Source organism: Bos taurus, chromosome 22 (genome assembly GCF_002263795.3).
Source record: "Bos taurus isolate L1 Dominette 01449 registration number 42190680 breed Hereford chromosome 22, ARS-UCD2.0, whole genome shotgun sequence".
Lineage (NCBI taxonomy): Eukaryota > Metazoa > Chordata > Mammalia > Artiodactyla > Bovidae > Bos > Bos taurus.
In genome coordinates, this window is record NC_037349.1 from 5,595,599 (window position 1) to 5,619,868 (window position 24,270).

The window sequence follows — 24,270 nt, forward strand, 5'->3', positions numbered from 1 at the left end:
GCCCTTCACTTCTCCAGGGGATCTTCCTGACACAGGGATCAAACCCAGCTCTTCTGCATTACAGACAGATTCTTTACCATCTGAGCCACCGGGGAAACTCCGGGGGACTGACAGGAGTCCTCAAATGCACAGCATGCAGAGCAGGGGCTCCAATGGCCTGGAAAGTATCGGTAATGTGAATAACTGGGGCCAAGAAAACAACTACCCTTAACCAGTGCAAAGCAGGCTTCCTGGAGGAGACAGGCCTAAACTGGGCTTTGCCCTTGGCATATAGTTTAACCCATCAGAGAACAGGGAGGGAACTTCAGACATGGGAACAACATGTAACAGGATCTTAAGAGCTGAGAGATGCTCACAAGAGCTGATGTTAAATTGTTCCTAAGAGTCTTTGCCTTTTTGTTTACCCGAGTCAGAGAGATGCTGCTGCCTTCACCCTCAAGCCCTGAGAACAGGGAATGGCAATTTAGTGGGATCTAGTCACAGAAGAGTGATCTGCATTCTCTAAGCAGCTAGCTGGAGTCCAAATTGTGAGCAGATGACATTGATTCTTGATTTGCCGTGCAGACCAATCCTGCCCCAGCCCCTCCCCCAGTGCTTTCCTCTCCTCCCTCCACGCCCTCCACAGTTCACCGCTCTCTCAGGAGAGGCACGAGGACCCAGGACTGCAGCCAAGGTGTTCATTTTCCTAACGAGTCGGCAGCTAACCCATTTGTATTGAGTGACACATATCACTTCTGCTTAGAGCCCACTGTCCATACGCAGTCACATGCCCACACTCACTGCAAGGGACTCTGGGCGATCTCAGATAGCACATATAGTGTTTGATAAGCACAGTCCCTCTGCCACACAGGCTCTGCCCGTGTGTAGTTGTACGACCTTGGACAAGGTTTGGAAATATTCTGTGCCATACTGCATCCTCCATAGTGAAGCAGGAGTAACACTAGTCTCTGACTCCAGTATTGTGGTCTAGGAATTGATAATATGCTTTTCAATCACAATGCCAGGCACATAGCGAGCACTCAGCAAAAGTCAGTTGCCATTTTTATTGTTACTGATTGTATGATTGTGAGAAAAATGCTTTGTCCTTCTGGGTCTATGCTCCCTCATCTGCAAACCAGCCATGACAATAACCCTGATTAGGCTGGCTATTCAATTAAATGGCACAATACATAAAAAGACCATAGCACTGTGCTCGACATATAATCAGCACTTAATACAAGTTATCTCCCCTTAGTGGAGGTAATCATGAATTGATAATCCTCCTCAGATCAAGAGGCAAAGGCCTTGTTTGTGGATTTAATAGGGTGCAATAGTATTTAAGACGCTGACCAATGAAACCCCAATACAGAGTATTTCAAAACATAAATGATTTTACAGATTTTCTATTTTCCAGAGGCAGCTTAACAGCCAACAAGCAGGCTGAGTCACTCCAGTCAAGTACAACTCTTTGCGACCTTATGGACTGTAGCCCGCCAGGCTCCTCTGTCCATGGGATTCTTCAGGCAAGAGTACTGGAGTGGGTTGCCATTTTCTTCTCCTTAACACCCAGAGACACAGTATATAATATGCAGTATGGTTCTGTGGACCACTCAGTTATGTTTCGAACTGCATTTCCCAGAGTCCCTTTTTAAGGTGGTCTGGGTTAGCGTTGTGAACAGTGAACTGAGATTTGGACGTGGGTGTGGAGCGGCAGCCACTCTGCTCTGGAGGTCAGTGTTGGTGATAGGTGTTGAGGGGTGGACACCGAGGTGCTGTTGGGTCCACTTTGTCCTTGATGACTTTCCTTTCATACTGCCAGTCCTGGGGAACTGTGCTGAGTCCAGGCCCGCAGCTAGGACTTACCAGGTGACACTGTGCAAGGCTGACCCTCTGAGAACTCCTATATCCGCTCTGTTTTGCCTTTCCAGTAGCTGGACTGTGTCATAGCTTCCATATTTTCCTGGAGGTTCTGCTCGTTCATCCCCACCAGGACTGCTTTGTGACCTGCTGTGGACTGAATTATGTCTCCACAAAATTCATTTGTGTAAGTCCTAACCTCCAGGACCTCAGAATGTGACTGTTTGGAGACAGGGCTTTTAAAGAAGTGATTAAGGTAAAATGAAGTCATATGAGTGGGCCCTAATCCAATGTGACCAGTGTCCTTGGAAAAAAATGGAAATTAGGGCACACATACACACACACACAGAGGAAAAACCACGTGAGGACCCCGGGAAGATGGCCATCTGCAAGCCAAAGTGAGAGCCCCTGGAAGAAAGAAGCCCTGATGACACCCTGGTCTGGACTTCTGGGCCCCATGAGAAAATACATTTCTGTTATTTAAGCCGGCAAGTCTGTGGTACTTTGTTATGGCCGCCCTAACCAGCAAATGGGCTTCCCTTATAGCTTTTCTTATAGCTCAGTTGGGAAAGAATCTGCCTGCAATGCAGGAGACCTGGGTTTGATTCCTGGGTCAGGAAGATGTCCTGGAGAAGGAAATGGCAATCCACTCCAGGGTTCTTGCCTGGAGAATCTCATGGACAGAAGAGCCTGGTATATCCACGGGGTCGTAAAGAGTTAGACACGACTTAGTGACTAAACCCACCAAACCAACCAACAAATACACAACCTTTCTATGACCTGTCAACTTCTAGCTGTGGATCATTGTTCTTCCGGCTCTTCTCACACCTGGGTAAGGCCCATTTCTCCTGTAAATCCCTTGTTCTATAGTTCTCACGGTGCTTTTGGCTCCCTGATTGAACCCAGATTGATACATGTAAGGCCTAAGAACATGGACTCTAGCGATAGTCTTTTGGGACAGAAATCTCATCTAATTTTATTCTGTGCGATCCCTGGGCTATTACTTAACTTCTCTGTGTCTCTGTTGCCTTATCTGGAAAATAGGATAATAGTACTTTCCCCTGCTCCCTTACAGAGTTGAATTAAACGAACTACTGCAAAGAGACTTAGTATATTCTTACACGAAGATTATGCTCAATAAGTGTTGATTAATGCTGTGATTGTGGTTATTACTTGTTACCCACCCAAGAGCTAAAACACTGATTCATAAGTACCCCTTTCCCTGCCCTGACTTCCTATATGTATGTCCACTTTTCCTCCTGGATTGTAATACCCTAAGAAGGGTATCATAAGTTATTTTTGCTTTTCTACTCCTGAAACTTCCATCTTCATGTGTCAAGAAGCCTCCACTGTCTGGATGCTGGTCAACTGAGAATTAGAGTTTCATATGGTCCAAGGAAGGCTTAAGGTCTGTGAGATCCAGCCTCTAAGATCCTGGCTCTCAGGACTCTTGCCTCCTGGTACTCACACCTGTATAGTCTCCTCCCACATGAAGCGGGGCTGACCTATGTAACCTATAGGACATTGGGGAAGTGATGAGTGTGACTTCCAAGGCGAAGTCATAAAGGAAAGTGATGTTTCTACCATGCTCTCCTGGATCGTCACAGGGGAAGCCAACCACCATGTCATGAGGAAACTCAGGCAGCCTTATGGAGAGGCCCACACAGTGGGGAAGTGATACCTCATCCCAGAAAAAGCCCTAACTTGCCAAGCATGTGAGGTACCATGTTGCAACCAATCCTCCAGCCCCAGCCAAGCCTTCAAAAGACCACAGTCACAGTGGAAATTCTAATTGCACCATCTCATGAGAGACCCCAACAGAGACTGTTCAGGTAAGTAGTTCCCAGCTCCTGACCCAAAGAAATCATGTGAGGTCCTAAATATTTATTGCAGTTTGTTATACAGAAATAGGAAAGTAATATACAATCTAGAAGAAAACTGGCCTGAAAATATGCTTTAGCTCATCAACTGCAATGGTAAGAATCAGTTGTATTATATATCAAGTGCTAATTATCTGTTAGGTGTTATACTGAATACTTTACAATCATAACCTTATTTAATCCTTAATATTATCTTACTTAATGAATGACAGAATTAGGTTTGTACTATTAATAGTCGCATTTTTCAGATAAAAAAAATGAGGCCTAAAAAGGCAATCAATTTCTTCAAAGTCTACCAGCTAGGTGGTGATACAGCCAAGACTGGCTGCTCATCCCCAGGCCCCCAGAGCTGGGTTCTCCTCACTGACACCCTATTACATCTGTTTGGCAGAACTCACCAAGACCTCATCTAAGGTACTGGTTTCCTAAAAACTCAGGGGAACAAAGCCCCTGGGCTATGAATATTGCCCCCAAATCCTCCAGACCTGGATAATGAACGCCAGCTCGCCACTTCCTACAGTCTGGTGCAGCCCTCACTGGGAGTGCAAAGACAACGAACTAATCACAAGTTTGTGCTGTGAACACACTAACACCATATACAAAAATAAACTCAAATGGATTAAAGACCTAAATGTAAGACGGGATGTTACAAAACTCTTCAGAGGAAGACATAAGCAAAGCACTCTCTGACATAAATCACAGCAATATCTTTTTGAATCCACCTTGTACAGTAATGAAAATAAAACCAAAAATAAACAAATGGTATCTAATTAAACTTAAAAGCTTTTGCATAGCAAAGGAAACCACACACAAAATTAAAAGACAACTCACAGAATGGGAGAAAATATTTGCAGATAAACTGATGATCAAGGGAGTAATCTCCAAAATATATAAACAGCTCATACAGCTAACTATAAAAAAAAAAATCAAAAAATGAGCAGAAGACCTAAAAAGACAGTTCTCCAAAGAAAACACACAGATGGCCAACAGACACATGAAACGATGCTCAACAGTACTCATTATTAGAGAAACACAAATCAAAACTACAGTGAGCTATCACCTCATACCAGTCGGGATGGTCGTCATCAAAAAACCTAAACACTGGAGAGGATGTAGAGAAGAGGGAACCCTCCTACATTGTTGGTAAGAATGTAAATTGTTACAACCATTATAGAGAACAGTATGGAAGCCTCTTAAAAAATCTAAAAATTGAACTACCATATGATTCAGCAATCCCACTTCTGGGCATGCATCAAGACAAAACCATAACTTGAAAACACGCATGCGCCTCTATGTCTACTGCAGTACTATTCACAACATCCAGGACGTGGAAGCAAGCTAGACATCCAGCAACGCGGGAGAGGACAAAGGTGTGCATATGCAATGGAATGCTGCGCTTGCTTAAGTCACCTCAGGCGTGACCATCTCTCTGTGAACCTTTGGACTGTAGCCCACCAGGCTCCTCCATTCACGGGATTCTTCAGGCAAGAGTACTGGAATGGGTGGCCATGCCCTCCTCCAGGGGATCTTCCCGACCCACGGATCAAACCCGTATCTATTATGTCTCCTGCATTAGCAGGTAGATTCTTTAGCACTAACATCACCTGGGAATGAAATACTACTCAGCCATTAAAAAAGAATAAAGTAATGTCATTTGTAGCAACAGGGATGGACCCAGAGATTATCGAACTAAGTGAATCACAAGTCAGAATGAGAAAGACAAACACCGTATGATATTACATGCAGAATCTAAAAAAAAAAAAAAAAGATACAAATGAACTTGTTTACAAAATAGAAACAGAGTCACAGACTTCGAAAACAAATTTAGGCAGTGGATTAAATTAGGAGTTTGAGATTGACATACGCACACTACTATATATAAGACAGATAACCAACAAGGACTCACTGGATATCATAGGAAACTTTACTCAATATTCTCTAATATTCTACACATGGGAAAAGAATCTAAAAGAGAAAGAATGGACATGTGCACATGTAAAACTGAATTACTTTGATGCACACTTGAAACTAATACAACATTGTAAATGAACTCTAATATAAAATAAAAATTAAATTAAAAAAAAACCCATGCCCCCAGGTAACTGCAATTCAAGTATCCATATTCCTTCCCTGTCACTGCACTCTGACTTCCCTCCTGGCGTAAGTGGTTTTTTCCCTGCTCGGGGAAGGGCTCGAGGATGCTTCAGGAGCAATTTCACACCTCATTCTAGAAACCTGCCCTGCTCTCCAGGGGAGGATACAACAAAGAAAGTAATTAGCTCAGAAGATTGAAAAGTGAAAGTGTTAGTCACTCAGTCATGTCTGACTCTTTGCAACCCCAGGGAGTGTAGCCCTCCAGGCTCCTCTGTCCATGGGATTTCCCAGGCAAGAATACTGGAATGGGTTGCCATTACCTTCTCCAGGGGATCCTCCCGACCCCGGGATCAAACCCAGGTTTCCCGCATTGCAGGCAGATTCTTTACTGTCTGAGCACCAAGGAAGTCCAGTTCAGAAGATTACAGATCTTATTACGAGAACCAGTTGCTTTCAGTTTTCAGCGCAACTTATATTCTCTTTGGCTCTTTCTATGTGTTAGCACTTGGGCTGACTTGGATTTCTTGCTGGTATAGTCCTTGATTACTTAAACAATTCCATTTTCCACGAATCATAAGCCAGTGACTTCCTATTAGTGAACTTCCTCGACCACAAAACATCTACTTAATCAAGATGTGTTCTCATAGCATGGTGCCTAAGTCCTATGAAAAAAAGTGAAAGTGAAAGTTGCTCAGTCACGTCTGATTCTTTGCAAACCCGTGAACTATACAGTCCATGAAGAAGGCAATGGCACCCCACTCCAGTACTCTTGCCTGGAAAATCCCATGGACGGAGGAGCCTGGAAGGCTGCAGTCCATGGGGTCGCTGAGGGTCGGACATGACTGAGCGACTTCACTTTCACTTTTCACTTTCATGCATTGGAGAAGGAAATGGCAACCCACTCCAGTGTTCTTGCCTGGAGAATCCCAGGGACGGGGGAGCCTGGTGGCTTGCTGTCTATGGGGTCACACACAGTCGGACACGACTGAAGTGACTTAGCAGCAGCATACAGTCCATGGAATTCTCCAGGCCAGAATACTAGAGTGGGTAGCTGTTCTGTTCTCCAGGGGATCTTCTCAATCCAGGGATTGAACCCAGGTCTCCCGCATTGTAGGCAGATTCTTTACCCTCTGAGCCACCAGGGAAGCCCTATAATATATTGCAAAGGAGAGGAGAGACTTTTCAGATTTCTACTTAATTTGCTAGGAGACCAACCAATCTTTGTTGTTTTCTTTCAAACTATAATACAGAGTTGGCTGACATACAACTATTTTCCAAGTCCTGCCAGCTAAATAATGTCACTCGACATCTAGTCCTACAAGGACTGAGTCCTGAGCCACTGCAAACCCTGATCTACAACATACCCTGAGAGGGGTGCAGGGTGCAGATCTCCATGAGGCACTCTGTGCACTGGGAAACTGTCAGATCAGGCCTTCAGAGAGTTAGACGTTTTCAGGAGAAAATATTATGAACCCCATTCTTGCACCTTCCCATCCTTAGAAAAGCACTGAAACCATTCACTAAGACATCTGTTCCTTGTGACCAGCAGCAACCTTCTACCAAATGTTCCTGCTTGCTGCAGAAACCCCTTCATAAAAATCACGAATATACTGATACCCCTTCAGAACAGTTCCTCAGAGCTGTGAGAAGCTGACTCCCGGCTAGAGTCTCAGTAAAACACTGAATAAACTTGACTCACAGCTTCCACATGTTGTATATTTTTGTTTTCCAGTCAACGACACATAATACATAAAGTGGAACTTGCCCAATATCCTGCCTTATCAATTATCATTATAAACAAATCAGAGTACACACATTCAACTTGTATGCTAAAATATTTTACTTTCATTTTCTCCTTTAAAAAACAGAGCTTATACGTACTCTCTCGTGTATTTTTTTCTCTTAGAAGTCTCTCTTGGAAAGACTACATCTTAGAAAGATGTTTTGCATTAGTACTGACGGGGTTTGGGGCACAACGCTGTAAGATGTACCACTTTGGCAAACGGATTATTTTGAGCTGAAAACAACTGAGGTGTAAAAGATTCAGGAAGAACCTTTGGACTTGCTTCTTATTGCCTAAAAGAATTTAAAATAAGAGGCCTGTCCCAGGAAGTAGCTATCTTCCTGGTTAACTATAGTGAACGATTAAGTGTGATAGACGGGGAGAAATGTAGCAAAGCCCATTTGATCAAAGTTCTCTCTGTGTCACCGTCTTTGGATGGCCCAGCAAACAGCTGTCTGCCAAATATTAACATTTTTTACCTTCCTGTGAATTATCTTACTTTCCTTTGGAGTCTGAGACCCTTATTTCTTCTCTTTGTTTAGTCACTAAGTCATGTCCTACTCTTTTGAGACTCCATGAACTGTGGCCTGCTAGGCTCCTCTGTCCATGGGATTTTCCAAGGTAAGAATACTGGAGTGGGTTGCCATTTCATTCTCCAGATAATATATATACCTCATCTTGCCTGGCTGTCTTTGGAACTCTTCATTCCTATGTGAATTATCCATGCACATAATAAATTTGATTTTTTTTTCCTATTCATCTGCCTTAAGTAATTTTTAATTGCCAGCCAAAAGAACTAAAAGGGGAAGGATGGGGATATCCCCTTCCCCCACAGCATGAAGAGATTCTTATTCTTTGAAACAGTTACTCTGACATGATCAACTATTCTCATATTCAAGGAGCTGTGGGCTGCTTCCTTCCTTTTTCCAATGGCAATCTAATGTGGAAATGACCGTTCTTACCTGTATGCCCTGCACATTCAGAGGAGTGTTTCTGGAGCGTAAATTCCTATAAAGGGGAATTCTGAGATAGGATTTGTGAGCTGTATCGGCTTACATTCCCATCAACAGCATCTGAAGCTGCCTGTTCCTCTGTACTTCTTCAAGATTGGATATTATCCTTTCTTCTCTCGTTTTGCATTATGCCTAACTCTTCTTATAATTAACACTGGTGAAGGGAACAATGGATTCTTTTCCTCCTCTACAGGTGGACTGAAAAGGAAATTCCCTCAGTAGTAAACAGGAGATTAAGTTGGCCCAGAAGTAATTAGCATTTATATAGTGCTCATTCTCAGAACTAATTCCCATTTACACACACAAAGAGGAGTTTACACTGAGGGGAGCTCTGCATGCGCTTCCTCAGAGCTTGAGTTCTGCTGTTCTTGGCTTCAGCCAGTGATCTAGAGCCAGGAGGTCCCCCTGAAGATAGGTTAAATTGTGGGTGTTTAAGAATCACTTAAGAGGACTCAGAAAAAAATGGAGTTTCTAGCTCTCTTATTTCCCATTTGATTCAGGAGGCCCTGGGTGGACATTTCTGCGTCTTTTGGAGCATGAAATGCTGAGGTCATTATCCTGTCGGGCTTGGCACACTGACATCGCTACTCCACGTGAGGCCACTTCTTTGTTTTATCCAGTGACTTGCTTTGACTCCCATCAACTCCCATATCCTCTATAAGCAACCATCTCTAAGCATTGGATATATTTTCCAGAATTTTAAAGTATCTCTGGGAAATATGTAGTGTGGTTTTACATGAATGTATGTATAAATTTTATATAAATATATATTAGATAAAAATAATGTTATAGGTATAATATAAAAAAAGAATTAAGTTGTGGTATAGATGTTTCTTTTTCTTGCTTTTCACTTCAGCACTCTATTTTAAGATCTATTCTGACGGCTGTGGGTTGCCCCACAGAATTCCCTGGTTCTAACTGCCGATCTTTTTGTCTTTTCATACTGTTCATGGGGTTCTTGTGGGAAGAATACTGGTTTGCCATTTCCTCCTCCCATGGACCAGGAGAAGGGGCCGGTGGAGGATGAGATGGTTAGGTAGCATCACTGACTCAATGGACACAAATCTGAGCAAACTCTGGGAGACACTGGAGGACAGAGGAGCCTGGCAGGCTATAGTCCACGGGGTCGCAGAGTGGAACAACTGCAGATCAGATCATCATATCCTCCTGCGCTGCCATCACCTCCCGCCCAGGCATGCCCTCAGAAATGGGCAGGGTGGTTGTGTCCAAGTCCACGCCCTGCTGCTACAAACCAGGCCGCAGTGGCCAGCCTACCAAGTCCTGAGAGGGAATTTCCCTGGGTTTTATGCCTGGGAGTTTGACTGTTGGGGTTGGGCAGTTGTTTTTAATCTCTTGATAGTTTTGAAAAATAAACAAAAGTACAGTAAGTGGTATAATGAGCTCCTTACCCCCATCTGCCTGAATTTTGAATTATCACGATTTCACTGGACTTTAGCTCTTTCTTTTACGGCACTATTTTAGAGAAAATCCCTGACACTGTGCCATTTTACTCGAAGTATTTCCATCTGCATCTTTAATACATAAGAAAATATTTTACATAACCCCAGTGTCAAAGTCACACCTAAAATATTAAAAATATTCTCTCGATATCATCTTCTTTAAAGCTTTTTAAATTTTACTCAGGAATAATTGACAAATAAAACCGTACATATCTGGACTGTAAATATATATATACACATTGTGTACATATATACACACATTGTGAAATAATTACCAAATTAATTCAACATTTACCTCATGTAGCTAACTCTGTTGTAGTAGTTAGCTTTATTGAGATATAACTTGACAAATAAAGTCATATATCTAAGTGTACAATGTGACGATTCAACATAAGTTTAACTGTGAAATGACTCCCATCACCAAGTTAATTAACACATCTGTTTCCTCATATATGTATATATATATATGTATATATATCACATTGTGAAATAATTACCAAATTAAATTAATACAAGTATCACCTCACACAGCAAACTCTGTTATAGTAGTTCTTCCCTACCTATAGGGTTTTTAGCTTTACTGGATATAACTGATAAAGTTGTATATTTAAGTGTACAATGTGACGATTTGACAAAAGCTTACACTGTGAAAAGATCCCCGTCACCAAGTTAATTAACACATCTGTTACTTCACATGTTTCTTTCTTTTGGATGAGAATACTTAAGTTCTACTTTCTTAACAAATTTCCATTATACAATAGGGTGTTATGTCAACTACAGTCACCATGTCACACAATTAGGTCTTCAGACCTTATTCATCTTAAAGCAGAAAAGTTTGTATCTTTTTACCAACTTCTCCCTCCAGGCCCTAGAAACTACCATTCTACCCTGTCTCTGAGTTTGACTTTTAAAAAATTTTTACACTCCATATATAAGTGATACTGTGCAGTATTCGCCTTTCTGTCTAGACTATTTCACTTAGCATAATGCCCTCAAGGTTCATTCATGTTGTCGCAAGTGGCAGGGTTTCCTTGTCTATCATGGCTGAATATTACTGAATAGATCTACCACATTTTCTCTTTTCAATTCATCCCATGACAAACATGCAGGTTGTTTCAACACCCTGGCTGCTGCGCGTGCTGTTGCAGTAAACCTGGGTGCACAGATACTTTTTGACCTTTGACATGGTGATTTCATTTCCTTTGGATGCACACCTAGAAGGAGGATTGTTGGATCATATGGTGGTTCTATTCTTTTTTTTATTTTTTGAGACTCCTCCATAAACTGTTTTCCATAGTGGCTGCACCAGTTAATATTCCCATCAACAGTGAACAAGGGTTCCCATTTCTCCACATCCTTGTCAACACTTATGTCTTATCTTTTTGATAAGACATCCTAACAGGTATAAGGTGATAATGAGGAAACTGGACACCCAGTTCAGTGTTTATTATATAAAAGAAACAAGAGAAAACATCAAAGGGGCAAACAGGTGCCCAGAGATACATTCTGCTGCTTCTCAAGTTTGCCTTAATCCAGTTTTACTGGGATATACTTTATACCGTGAACAATAAAGTATATGATTACACTCAAACTGAGAGTCTGGTCTCAAAGGAGCTTTGTATATACTATCAGCATAGCTAAGGGAGAGGAACACAGCAACAAGGAATATTTTCTCTAAGTTACCACTCACAACTTTTAATAATTTGTCTTTTTTAATTTTTGAGGCTTGAAGTAACATAATTACAAAGTTGAATGCTGTCTCTACTGTTTACTGTGTGATCTTGGATAAGTCATGTAAACTCTGATTCCCAGTTTCCTCGTCTATAAAATCTGGGTGACAATATCTATTTCTCATGATTGTTGTTCAGGGATTCGCTTATTCCTCTAAAAAACATTAATTCAGTGTGAAGGGACTTACAGAATATGCCACTCCGAAATATGTCACATTGGCACATGGATCATTTTGGGCCCAAGACAATTGAAAACAGATGCAGAGAGAAACCTTCTCAGAGCTTCTCTTGCCTGATGAAAAGCAGAAAAACTTCTGAGAAATGAGAACTGCCCTATATCACTCCTCCAGGGGAGTTTTGTGACCATAAAGAAAATGGGAAATTGAGCACCAAGATGAATGAAACAAATCTAGCTAAAAGTAAACCTTATCTTCCATTAGTTTCCCCACACATAAATACACTCCCACAATTTACTACTCTAAGAAGCCCAAACTTCCCTTGTCTTGTCCCATCTCTTATCACCTTTTCTTAAAGTGGTATATAAGCTTCCACGTCTAACCACTTTTTTGGCTCTTCGTTTTTTTGTGGAGCCCTGTGCACATAAAACTGAAATGTTTTTCTCCTGTTGATCTGCCTTTTGGGAGTTCAATTTGCAAACCTTTGTCACTTACCCTTGGCTGGGGTAGAAGGCCATCCCTTGTGGAGGGCTCTGCTTCAAAGACGGACGTAAGTGGCAGACGTGAGCACTAAATGAGCTGACTACCTCCAAGGAGTAGGTCTCAATCAATTTTCACTTCCGTCTTTCCTGCATTCTTCTCTGCCAATAACCCAACTGATGCCACAGGTATTCGTTTTAAAGAGTAAAGAAGTCCTATAGGCATTTAGTACTCCAGCCTCTGCCTGTGGACCAGGAGCCTTGGTCTCACCTGGGAGCATGTTAGGAATGCAGTATGTCCCTTCCCAGCCCAGACCTGCTGCGTCAGAATCTACCTTTTAACTAGATCCCCAGGTGCGCGTTCTGCACACAAAGGTTTAGGAAGCGCCGCTAGGGGATACAGGAAGGGACTAACTGCACTGACAGATGAGAGGGAGATTCCAGAAAGCAGAGAACGTCAAGGAGAGCTCCTCAAATGCAAGGCTGCAGCAGCATCGGTGAGGCAGGTCTACACGTGATCCGGGATGGTTGATACATCACACGTCCTCCACTTCCGCAACGTTCCCTTCCACAAAGTAGCCCTGTCGGTCCTGCTCTCAACCTGGTTCCCTCTTCTGACAATATCTTCTTGCAATTTAGGAAGCACAACTCAGATGCAAATAACAAGAGGCTCCAGTAGTGCCAGGCCTTGTCTAAATGAGATTAGTCAGCCTCCGCCCGCAGCTGCGAAGTGTGAAATGAAATTCCCTAGTTCGGATGGATGGGCTCTTTCTGCCACGTCTAAATGCAATGGTAGCTTGGAACAAGGGGAGCTGCGCCCCAGCGTTTATTATTTCTGGCTGCACTGGGTCTTCACTGTTATGTGCAGACTTTCTCCAGTTGTAGTGAGTAGAGGCCACTCTCTAGCTGTGGTACGCAGGCTTCTTTTCTCATCGCGGTGGCTTCTCTTGTTACAGAGCACAGGGTTTCGGGGGTGTGGGATTCAGTAGTTGTAGCACACAGGCTTAGATACTCTGAAGCAGGTGGGAGCTTTCTTCCTGGACCAAAGATCAAACCCGTGTTCCCTGCACTGGCAGGCAGGGTCCCAACCACTGGGCCACTGAGGAAGTCCCAGTTTTCTAGAGCCCGAGAGGGTCAGAGTGAGGCAGAAAGAAATGGAGGTAGACCTTACTTCCCACAGGGCAAAGGCAACGCAAGGAACTGGGACCTAAACAGCCCCAGGCTTAGCAAATGCCCACTAAATCTGGACCAACTTCTGTCCCCTTTTTACTATATCCCACTCTTCCTCACTTCTCATTTGTACTAATTAACAATTAGGCAAATGATTAGATAGATAATATCGGTGAGGGAAAAAACCAATTCTCCTCTCCTCACTTATGTTTAATAATTAGGGGTATTCAAAGTAAACCAGAAAGACACATTAACCCAAGAAAAGACAAAGTTTATTCCTGTAAGTACAGGGGAGCTTCCAGAAAATGTGGCTCAAAGCAGCAGCTAGAATTTGGGGCTTATATAGCATCTTAATAGGAGAAGAGGAGGGGAAGGAAGGACACTTTGGGGAAAATGAATGACTTTGGGCAAAGATAAATCCTACTCCAGGAGAGTAGATGGGGAGGGATGATGGTTTTCTAACAATGTTTGTTTCTGCAATTTCTCTTCCCAGTGTCAACTTCTCATTCTCCCCAGTACATCTTCCCCCAGTATAGGAACCCTGCCCCCCGAAGGGGAACTTATGGCAACCGAATTCTTTTGGAAGATTCTACTTGTAGGCAAATAAAGGGGGATGGGGGTCAGACAGACTCTCTTTCTGCATCTTTTGATTCTCAAATGACTGTTCAGCTCAAAATAATTTTATGCCACATTGGGTGTAATTTCCTTCAATAATTGGGAAAATAAGAGGATATAAATAAAACTACATGTGCTATCTTTGTATCACACGCAGGCATGCACACACACATGCACACCATCCACTATTGACACCAACGAAATGACTGTTAACATTTTTTTTTATGATTTGTTTTTTAATTTTTCTTTCCACTTTTTGGTACAGCTTTGGGATCACACTATATATACAGTTTCATTTCTTGGTTTTTCTACTTTAATATTTTCAGCTTAGCACTGGAGAAGTGTATATGAAGAAGACTTTTTAAAATTTAATTAAAAAATTATGAAACCCTTCAAATGTAAAGTTCAGGAAGTAATATAACAACTATCCAGGATTTAAGAGACATGACTATTCTACTATATTTGCTCTAGATTACTCTGCAAACAATGTCACAGATGCACTTAATATGTCCCCCCAAACCCCACCACAACCACCCCTTTCCAGAGGTCACCACCATCCTGAGACTGGTATGTTCCACTCTCAGCCTTATTTTTAACTGCTGCCAATGAAATATGTCAATATTTCTTGGGGTTTTATATCTCCCATAAATGGTATTATGTTGCAAAAATTATCCTTTTGCAATTTGCTTTCTATCATTCAACATTAGGTCATCTCCATAAAGATAATCTCTTTTCCATTTAATTATACAAATGAAAAACATGTATCCATTGTTCTGTTAAAAAATGTTCCAGTTTTGCAAAGGCCCAGAGCTGAGAGCTGATGGCAGACGGAGTTAGATGGTACCTTCTTGTCTTTTTTTTAAATTTATTTTTAATTGGAGGATAATTGCTTTACAACTGCTATACAACAGTGTGAATCAGCTGTAAGTATACATATATCTCCTCCCTCTGGAGTCCCCCTCCCACCCACCCCCCGCCCATCCTTTTAGGGTTCTCCCTTTCATGTGCCTTTTTGAATCTGTTCATTGTCAGAGGACTCAAGGGCATTCTGGGAGAAACAAGAGCAAGCGCAAAGCCCAAATCCTCTTAAGTGTCAGGTTGTATAGACACATTTAATGTGGCCCTGGCGGAGGCTAGGTGGCAGGAAAAATCAACAGAGAATTCTTAGGGTACCCATAATCGTGGGGAATCTAATCTGAGACTCAGATTGTAAAGCAAGCCTATTTCTAGGCACAGACTAGAGAATATCTGGTTATGAACACTGTGTGAGGATGTGGCGCCCAAACTTCATCCCATCTGGATGCCCTGGCTCATGGGCAGGAGAAGGAGAGGCTGGGGCAGGCAAGGCTATCTGTGCATACACGGCAAGAACCAGTCCTGCCAGCAAGTCAGCTTGATCGCCCTGGACGGTGGAGGCTCTGTAACGTGGAGACCACGTCTCCCGTGGCCAGACGCAGGGGGGGTGATGCAGACGCCACCTCGAAGGGCAGCTGGGAGGAGCATTAGAGGCAGAGGTACTACAGCTTCTGCTTTTCCTCCGCAAGCTGGTGGTTCTGAGCTTTTGCTGTCCTTGGACTTGTCTAGGAAATGGGATCTGAGAGAGTGAAGGGTGGACTTTCCCTAATCAGATCCCACTGATTCTGTGCCAACAGATTTGAACACTTAAAGCAACGTGACCCATCTGCACATTCTCCTGAAGCCACGTACAAGGATGGTCGTGATGGCACTGTTCCCATCGCCCTGAACTGTACCTACTGCCATGCCCTTCAACAGTATATAGGTGAATACATGGCTACCAACTTACACAATAAAAATTTCTACACCCACGGGAATGACCAATTTCCACAGTAAAGACGAGCCTCACAAATACAACATTGAATAAAAGAGACCATATACAAATGAGCACAAATTGCAAGGTTCCATTTATAGGAAGTTGAAAAACAGGCAAAAGTTAATCTGCACTATTATAAGTTGGATTGTAGTTGCTCTTGGCATGGGTTAACGAGTGAAAGGGGACTTCTGAGGCCCTGGTGCTGTTTTATTTCTTGACTTGGGTACTAGTGAAAAGGGTACATTTCAGTTTGTGAAAATTCATCAAGATTTACACTTATGCCAAACTTTCTATAGGTATACCATCATTCCAAGGAAAGTTTTTTAAAAGCGATATTTGACTTCAAGCTGAGGCTTACACATGAACGCCTATCAAAGCCTTAACTTTACCCTCACATTCCCTGGCACTGGTTAAAGGTCAAGACACTCTGTCATCCCTCCACTAAGCAGCCCACTCTAATGACCCAGCCATCTTCCCAGTGTCCTCCCAAAGACAACGCTGTGACCTGACTGCTTCTCCACACCCCTACTCCACCTTCTCTGCACTTCTATGAGAAAGTGCTAGAAATCGGTGCTAAGCCAAGACAGGAGAGTTCTCGATCCCCAGGACAGGACTCTCGGGGTAAACTGATGATCTGAGGGCAGACAGGGCCCACTATGCAAACATTCCTAGGAGAGGGAAGGCCCAGCTTCGATCTTGCAGCATCTATATTTAGCAGCCTGGGGTTTGCCTCATTCAGGCCTCAGTAGGCATTTTGAGACCTTCTGTTGCTGCACACCAGAGAGAAGCATCAAACGAGAAACTCTCTCAGCTTTAAGGCTTTGTTCCCACTGGACACTGTGAGTTCTGAGCAGGCTTTCAATTCTCTGCATTTTAACCGTGGTTCTTACCTCTAACATCCCTCTTTGTGTGTTTTTTTTTAAAGCCAGTCTCTTTAGAGCACTTAATTCTGTTTCAGACATTTGTCTCCGTCGTGCCAGCAAGTCTGAATTTGCCTGTCTGATTCCTGTTGGCAAAGTCTCTTTCCTGTGACCCCTCACTAAACGATGGTATTGCAAGGGGAAAAGATCCCTCTGAATACAGAGGGGGCTACCCCTCCCCCATGAGCCGTGTGTCCAGTGGCGGTGCCTGGGGCCTCTTCCAGGCGCTTGTGGACTTCAAAATCTTTTAAGTGTAAAATGCACCGAGATCAAAGATGATATTAATACGTTACTGGAAAAACTAAGCCCCACTAATTCCCTTTGTTCCGTGTATGGCACCTCCCTTATTACATTGTTCCTGAATAGTGCCGGAATGATAATATGTCCTCAGTATATGAGGAGGAAGAAAGGAGAAAGAAAGATGAACGAGGAATGTGAGACATTTCCGGATTATAGTCCAGAAGTCTGTTAGTCTTTTTTCACACTTCAAAATCAACTGGTTTGGCAAGATACGCTGTCAAATAATTATTCTAAGGTTTTTTTTTTAAAAAGTGGTAAAACTCTGTACACAGTAACGTCTTCTTGGATATTCATAATGCACATAAGACACTAAAGCTGTTGGAAGTTCTATATCACAGAAACATGTTTGATTTGGGTTTCTGCAGAGTGCTTCATGGAATCCTCTTCAGGTCCTCAATTAGATCTCTCAGTACCATCCAGTCACATCCTACAAGACCAATGTTCTTTAGAGGATGCTTTGGCAAATGCACCTTTAACTCAAACAGATAGGATTCAAAGACTGTCAGTCCCACGCAGAGAGTTTCTGAACCCTTAGTTATCACCACCATGAATGCCAGAGACTGCACCAAAGACACTCTGATTAAATACCTGCTTGTATGAAGCAAGGATACATGGCTGTATTGCACTGCACACACTATGCCTTCTGTACAGCCGGAAGGAAGCTGTCAGTCTCAGGGGTTTCAGATACAAGTGACAGTAGGCAGCATGGCTGAACAATCGGGAGAGCAAAGGTCCACTCTGGGGGTCATTACAGATGACTCAGAGGACTTATCAGTCCAGTCCAGTCACTCAGCTGTGTCAGACTCTTTGCGGCCCCACGGACTGCAGCATACCAGACTTCCCTGTCCATCATCAACTCCTAGAGCTTGCTCAAACTCATATCCATCAAGTCAGTAATGCCATCCAACCATCTCATCCTCTGTCATCCCCTTCTCCTCCTGCCTTCAATCTTTCCAGCATCAGAGTCTTTTCTAATGAGTCAACTCTGCATGAGGTGGCCAAAGTACTGGAGTTTCAGCTTCAGCAACAGTCCTTCCAATGAACACTCAGGACGAATCTCCTTTAGGATGGACTGGTTGGATCTCCTTGCAGTCCAAGGGACTCTCAAGAGTCTTCTCCAACACCACAGTTCAAATGCATCAATTCTTTGGCACTCAGCCTTCTTTATAGTCCAACTCTCACATCCATACATGACCACTAGAAAAACCATAGCTTTGACTAGACAAACCTTTGTTGGCAAAGTAATGTCTCTGCTTTTTAATATGCTGGCTAGGTTGCTCGTAGATTTCTTCCAAGGAGCAAACGTCTTTTAATTTCATGGCTGCAGTCACCATCTGCAGGGATTTTGGAGCCCAGAAAAATAAAGTCTGTCACTGTTTCCATTGTTTTCCCATCTATTTGCCATGAAGTGATGGGACCAGATACCATGATCTTCATTTTTTGAATGTTGAGTTTTAAGCCAACTTTTTCACTCTCCTTTTTCCCTTTCATCCAGAGGCTCTTTAATTCTTCTTCACTTTCTGCCATAAGGGTGGTGTCATCTGCATATCTGAGGTTATCGATATTCTCCCAGCAATCTTAATTCCAGCTTGTGCTTCAACCAGCCTGGCATTTTGCATGACGTACTCTACATATAAGTTAAATAAGCAGGGTGACAATATACAGCCTTGACGTATTCCTTTTCCTATTTGGAACCAGTCTGTTGTTCCATGTCCAGTTCTAACTGTTGCTTCTTGACCTGCATACAGACTTTTCAGGAGGCAGGTCAGGTGGTCTGGTATTCCCATCTCTGTAAGAATTGTCCAAAGTTTGTTGTGATCCATACAGTCAGACTTTGGCATAGTCAATAAAGCAGAAGTAGATGTTTTTCTGGAACTGTCTTGCTTTTTCGATGATCCAATAGATGTTGGCAATTTGATCTCTGGTTCCTCTGCCTTTTCTAAATATATCTTGAACATCTGGAAGTTCATGATTCATGTATTGTTGAAGCCTGGCTTGGAGAATTTTGAGCATTATTTTGCTAGTGTGTGAGATGAGTACAATTGTGCAGTAGTTTGAACATTCTTTGGCATTGCCTTTCTTCGGGATTGGAATGAAAACTGACCATTTCCAGTCCTGGGGGCACTGCTGAGTTTTCCAAATTTGCTGCCATATTGAGTGCAACACTCTCACAGCATCATCTTTTAGGATTTGAAAAAGCTCACCTGGAATTCCATCACTTCTACTACCTTTGTTCATAGTGATGCTTCCTAAGGCCCACTTGACTTTGCATTCCAGGATGTCTGGCTCTAGGTGAGTGATCAGACTGACAGACAGGTTAATATGTGTATTACCTGATCCTGGCATTCAGGTTAATTTTGTGTCATTTATTTCAGGCAGCAAAACAAAGCATTGATTATCTCTCCAAATCCAACTGCAGACGGCCATGCTTAACAAGGAGGAAGAAAGCAAGTGGTTATTGAGACCAGAGTTTGCAGATGTCAACCACCCAGTGATAAAAGTGATCTGAGCCTGTCCTGTAGGGAAAATAATGGAAAGCTGGTCTTGTCATGGCATCTCTCATGCCAATAAGAGGCAGGCAGGATATGACCTCTCATGAAGACAGATGTTTTTTTGACCCCAGATGGATACTTTATCAATATCTTCAGTGCGGGGATGCACTGACATCTAGTGGATGACCAGGTGGCTGATGTTTTGGCCACAAATGATAAGGTAGGAATCAATAAACTACACAGTAATGGCATCTGAAAAAAACTTAGTTCAAATAACATCTAAAGTAGAAATACAGATTTTCTTTTCTCTCATGGCTGAAGCCAATTAATTAAATTCATATTTAAATTAATATTACATGTGAAGACTTTTTCCTGCTAACAGTACCACCCCTCTGGTCTTGTGAAACGCTGGTGCATGGTTTGATGCCTACCAGAATTAACAAGCTTACAGGCAGGTAAAGACAGGTAACAGAACACCAGAGATACCCAAATAAGGCAGGAAATACTGTCCATTTTGGTTTTAGAAAATAAATATTTAATCTAATCATCAAATACAAGTTGAATTGTTAGGTTCTAGCCACCTGTGTGGATCACAATAAACTGTGGAAAATTCTGAAAGAGACGGGAATACCAGACCACCTGACCTGCCTCCTGAGATATCTTTATGCAGGTCAGGAAGCAACAGTTAGAACCGGACATGGAACAACAGACTGGTTCCAAATAGGAAAAGGAGTATGTCAAGGCTGTATATTGACACCCTGTTTATTTAACTTATATGCAGAGTAAGTACATCATGAGAAACGCTGGACTGGAAGAAGCACAAGCTGGAATCAAGATTGCCGGGAGAAATATCAATAACCTCAGATATGCAGATGACACCACCCTTATGGCAGAAAGTAAAGAGGAACTAAAAAGCCTCTTGATGAAAGTGAAAGAGGAGAGTGAAAAAGTTGGCTTAAAGCTCAACATTCAGAGAACGAAGATCATGGCATCCAGTCCCATCACTTCATGGGAAATAGATGGGGAAACGGTGGAAACAGTGTCAGACTTTATTTTTTTGGGGTCCAAAATCACTGCAGATGGTGAATGCAGCCATGAAATTAAAAGATGCTTACTCCTTGGAAGGAAAGTTATGACCAACCTAGATAGCATATACAAAAACAGAGACATTACTTTGCTAACAAAGGTTCGTCTAGTCAAAGCTACGGTTTTTCCAGTGGTCATGTATGGATATGAGAGTTGGACTGTGAAGAAAGCTGAGCACCAAAGAATTGATGCTTTTAAACTGTGGTGTTGGAGAAGACTCTTGAGAGTTCCTTGGACTGAAGGAGATCCAACTAGTCCATGCTAAAGAAGATCAGTCCTGGGTGTTCTTTGGAAGGAATGATGCTGAATCTGAAACACCAATACTTTGGCCACCTCATGCAAAGAGTTGACTCCTTGGAAAATACTCTGATGCTGGGAGGGATTGGGGGCAGGAGGAGACGGGGACGGCAGAGGATGAGATGGCTGGATGGCATCACCGACTCGATGGACGTGAGTTTGAGTGAACTCCGGGAGTTGGTGATGGACAGGGAGGCCTGGCGTGCTGCAATTCATGGGGTCACAAAGAGTCCGACATGACTGAGTGACTGAACTGAACTTAACTGAGCCACCTGTCAGTATGGAATTTGAGAATTTTAGAAGTTTGGTCAAAAAACTGCAAAGCTGAATACGATTATACCAGATGCTACTCTAGAATGGGGAAGAGGGCATTTCAAGTTTAAAGAAGAAAGTCTGTGTGTCTAGTTTTCCTAGAATCACTGATCAAGGAGTGTGTAAAGTAAATCTTATGTATCTAGTTCACTGAATGATACATTGCAGGAAGTAATTAGTGTTAAGATGCAAGGGGAAAAATGGACTCTTGGATTGTGAAACAACTGGGAAATGGACTCATGGAGTAAATCAGACAAAGATTTAACAATGCAAGTCCTACTCTGGGTAAAACAGATTGAAGAACGCTGTTCAAACTGTGCCCGGCATAGATTTTTCTAATAATACCATTGACTCCTGGGATTAAATTTATGCTGATATGATTATAGTGCTTCTGTCCAGTTTCTGTCTCATTTCTACTTTTTCCAGAACTCTATGTGTTACCATCTCTTATATCTATTCTTCCCTAACATACAATGATAAGAAAAGCATTATCCAAAATTTGGAAATAAGGTAAAGAGTATGACTTTTCAATGAGGTGCCTTTTCAACGTCATGCTAGAATTTTGTTTAATAGGCCAACATAAAGGACTTTGTAATTTTCTAAGAGAGTGCACCTATATTTGACTTACAGCTTATTATTTGAATAGAGCTCAACCACTGTGAAGTTACATGTTAATCTGTAGAGTTCTCTAGGAAGAATCTGAATACACAAATGGGAAGTAGCCAGACCATGTATAAAAACAGAATTCTGAGACAGAACTTGAAGGAATTATCTCCAGTAACCAGTCCTGGAAGCCAGATGGCTGTAGGTTGGACCTGTAGGAATCAGATCTCCATCTCCAGTAACAACTCAGGGAGCCAAACAATAAGCTCCGTAACGATCGGTCCAAAATGGCTAAGACTGGATCAATAACTGACAGCTTTCTGATTTGTATGCCTGCTTCCAACTGAAGACCAACCAGAGGAAGTCAAATATCAGTTCAGTTCAGCTCAGACACTCAGTTGTGTCCAACTCTTTGCGACCCCATGGCCTGCAGCGAACCAGGCTTCCCAGTCCATCACCAAATCCTGGAGCCTACTGAAACTCATGCCCATCGAGTCGGTGATGCCATCCAACCATCTCATCCTCTGTCGTCCCCTTCTCCTCCTGCCTTCAATCTTCCCTGGCATCAGGGTCTTTTCAAATGAGTCAGTTCTTTGCATCCGGTGGCCAAAGGATTGGAGTTTCACCTTCAGCATCAGTCCTTCCAATGAATATTCAGGACTGAACTCCTTTAGGATGGACTGGTTAGATCTCCTTGCAGTCCAAGGGACTCTCAAGAATCTTCTCCAACACTACAGTTCAACAGCATCAATTCTTAGGTGCTCAGCTTTCTTTATAGTCCAACTCTCACATCCATACATGACCACTGGAAAAACCATAGCTTTGACTAGACGAACCTTTGTTGGCAAAGTAATGTCTCCGCTTTTTAATATGCTGGCTAGGTTGCTCGTAGATTTCTTCCAAGGAGCAAACGCCTTTTAATTTCATGGCTGCAGTCACCATCTGCAGTGATTTTGGAGCCCCCAAAAGTCTGTCACTGTTTCCACTGTTTCCCCATCTATTTCACATAAAGTGATGGGACCAGATGTCATGATCTTCATTTTTTGAATGTTGAGTTTTAAGCCAACTTTTTCACTCTCCTCTTTCACTTTCATCAAGAGGCTTTTTAATTCTTCTTCACTTTCTGCCATAAGGGTGGTGTCATCTGCATATCTGAGGTTATTGATATTTCTCCCAGCAATCTTGATTCCAGCTTGTGCTTCATCCAGCCCAGTATTTCGCATGATGTACTCTGCATATAAGTTAAATAAGCAGGGTGACAATATACAACCTTGACGTACTCCTTTTCCTATTTGGAACCAGTCTGTTGTTCTATGTACAGTTCTAACTGCTGCTTCTTGACCCGCATACAGATTTCTCAAGAGTCAGGTAAGGTGGTCTGGTATTCCCATCTCTTGAAGAATTTTCCACAGTTTGCTGTGATCCACAGAGTGAAAGGCTTTGGCATAGTCAATAAAGCAGAAGCAGATGTTTTTCTGGAACTGTCTTGCTCTTTCGATGATCCAATGGATGTTGACAATTTGATCTCTGGTTCCTCTGCCTTTTCTAAAACCAGCTTGAACATCTGGAGGTTCACCGTTCATGTACTGTGGAAGCCTGGCTTGGAGAATTTTGAGCATTACTTTGCTAGTGTGTGAGATGAGTGCAACTGTCAAATATACACCCCAACAATCACACAGGATGCCGTGCTTCTGTATAGCCCACCTAGGCTGCTCTATCCCAACAGCCTCCGTCAGGGCACACCCAGAGCTCCCCCTCATTTCCACTATAAAGGCTTCTTCCTCAACTGCCTGCCATTGAGTTTCTTCCAAAGTGTGAGTGGCACGGCTGACTCCCTTGCTATGCCAAGCTCTGAATAGTAACCTCTGTTACTTCACTCATCTCCACAGTCCAGTAGAAAAGAAAGCCTCAGAGGTTAATGTTTCCTCATTCTGTAGAGAATTAACCAGTTGTGTATGTAACCCAGCCACTTTATTTTAACAATCTTTTCTGATTGCCCAGAAATAACTGTCCCTTATATGCTCTTGGAACCAGTTTTACCATCTCACTTGTTCCCTCATTAATGAGTTAATTAAACTGGTGACATGCGTTCACTTTATATTTGTATGGGAATGGTGTTTTTAAATTTTTGAAAATTACACATTGAAAACAGAAAAGAAACAAAATGCATATAAACATCTAAGGAGAAATTCA

At 42.6% G+C, this 24,270-nt stretch overlaps 1 long non-coding RNA gene across 2 annotated transcripts in view; it reads left to right on the top strand.

Moving 5' to 3' along the window:
* Window positions 1–3,443: 3,443 nt before the first annotated feature.
* Window positions 3,444–24,270, top strand: part of LOC132343472 (uncharacterized) — a 43,908-nt gene continuing 23,081 nt past the window's right edge. Inside the window, exons 1-2 of one of the 2 annotated variants that reach the window (XR_009492319.1) lie at window positions 3,444–3,668; window positions 19,663–19,999. This is a non-coding gene — a long non-coding RNA (uncharacterized lncRNA). The remainder of the gene's footprint in view (window positions 3,669–19,662; window positions 20,000–24,270) is intronic. The other variant, XR_009492320.1, reaches the window with a different exon arrangement.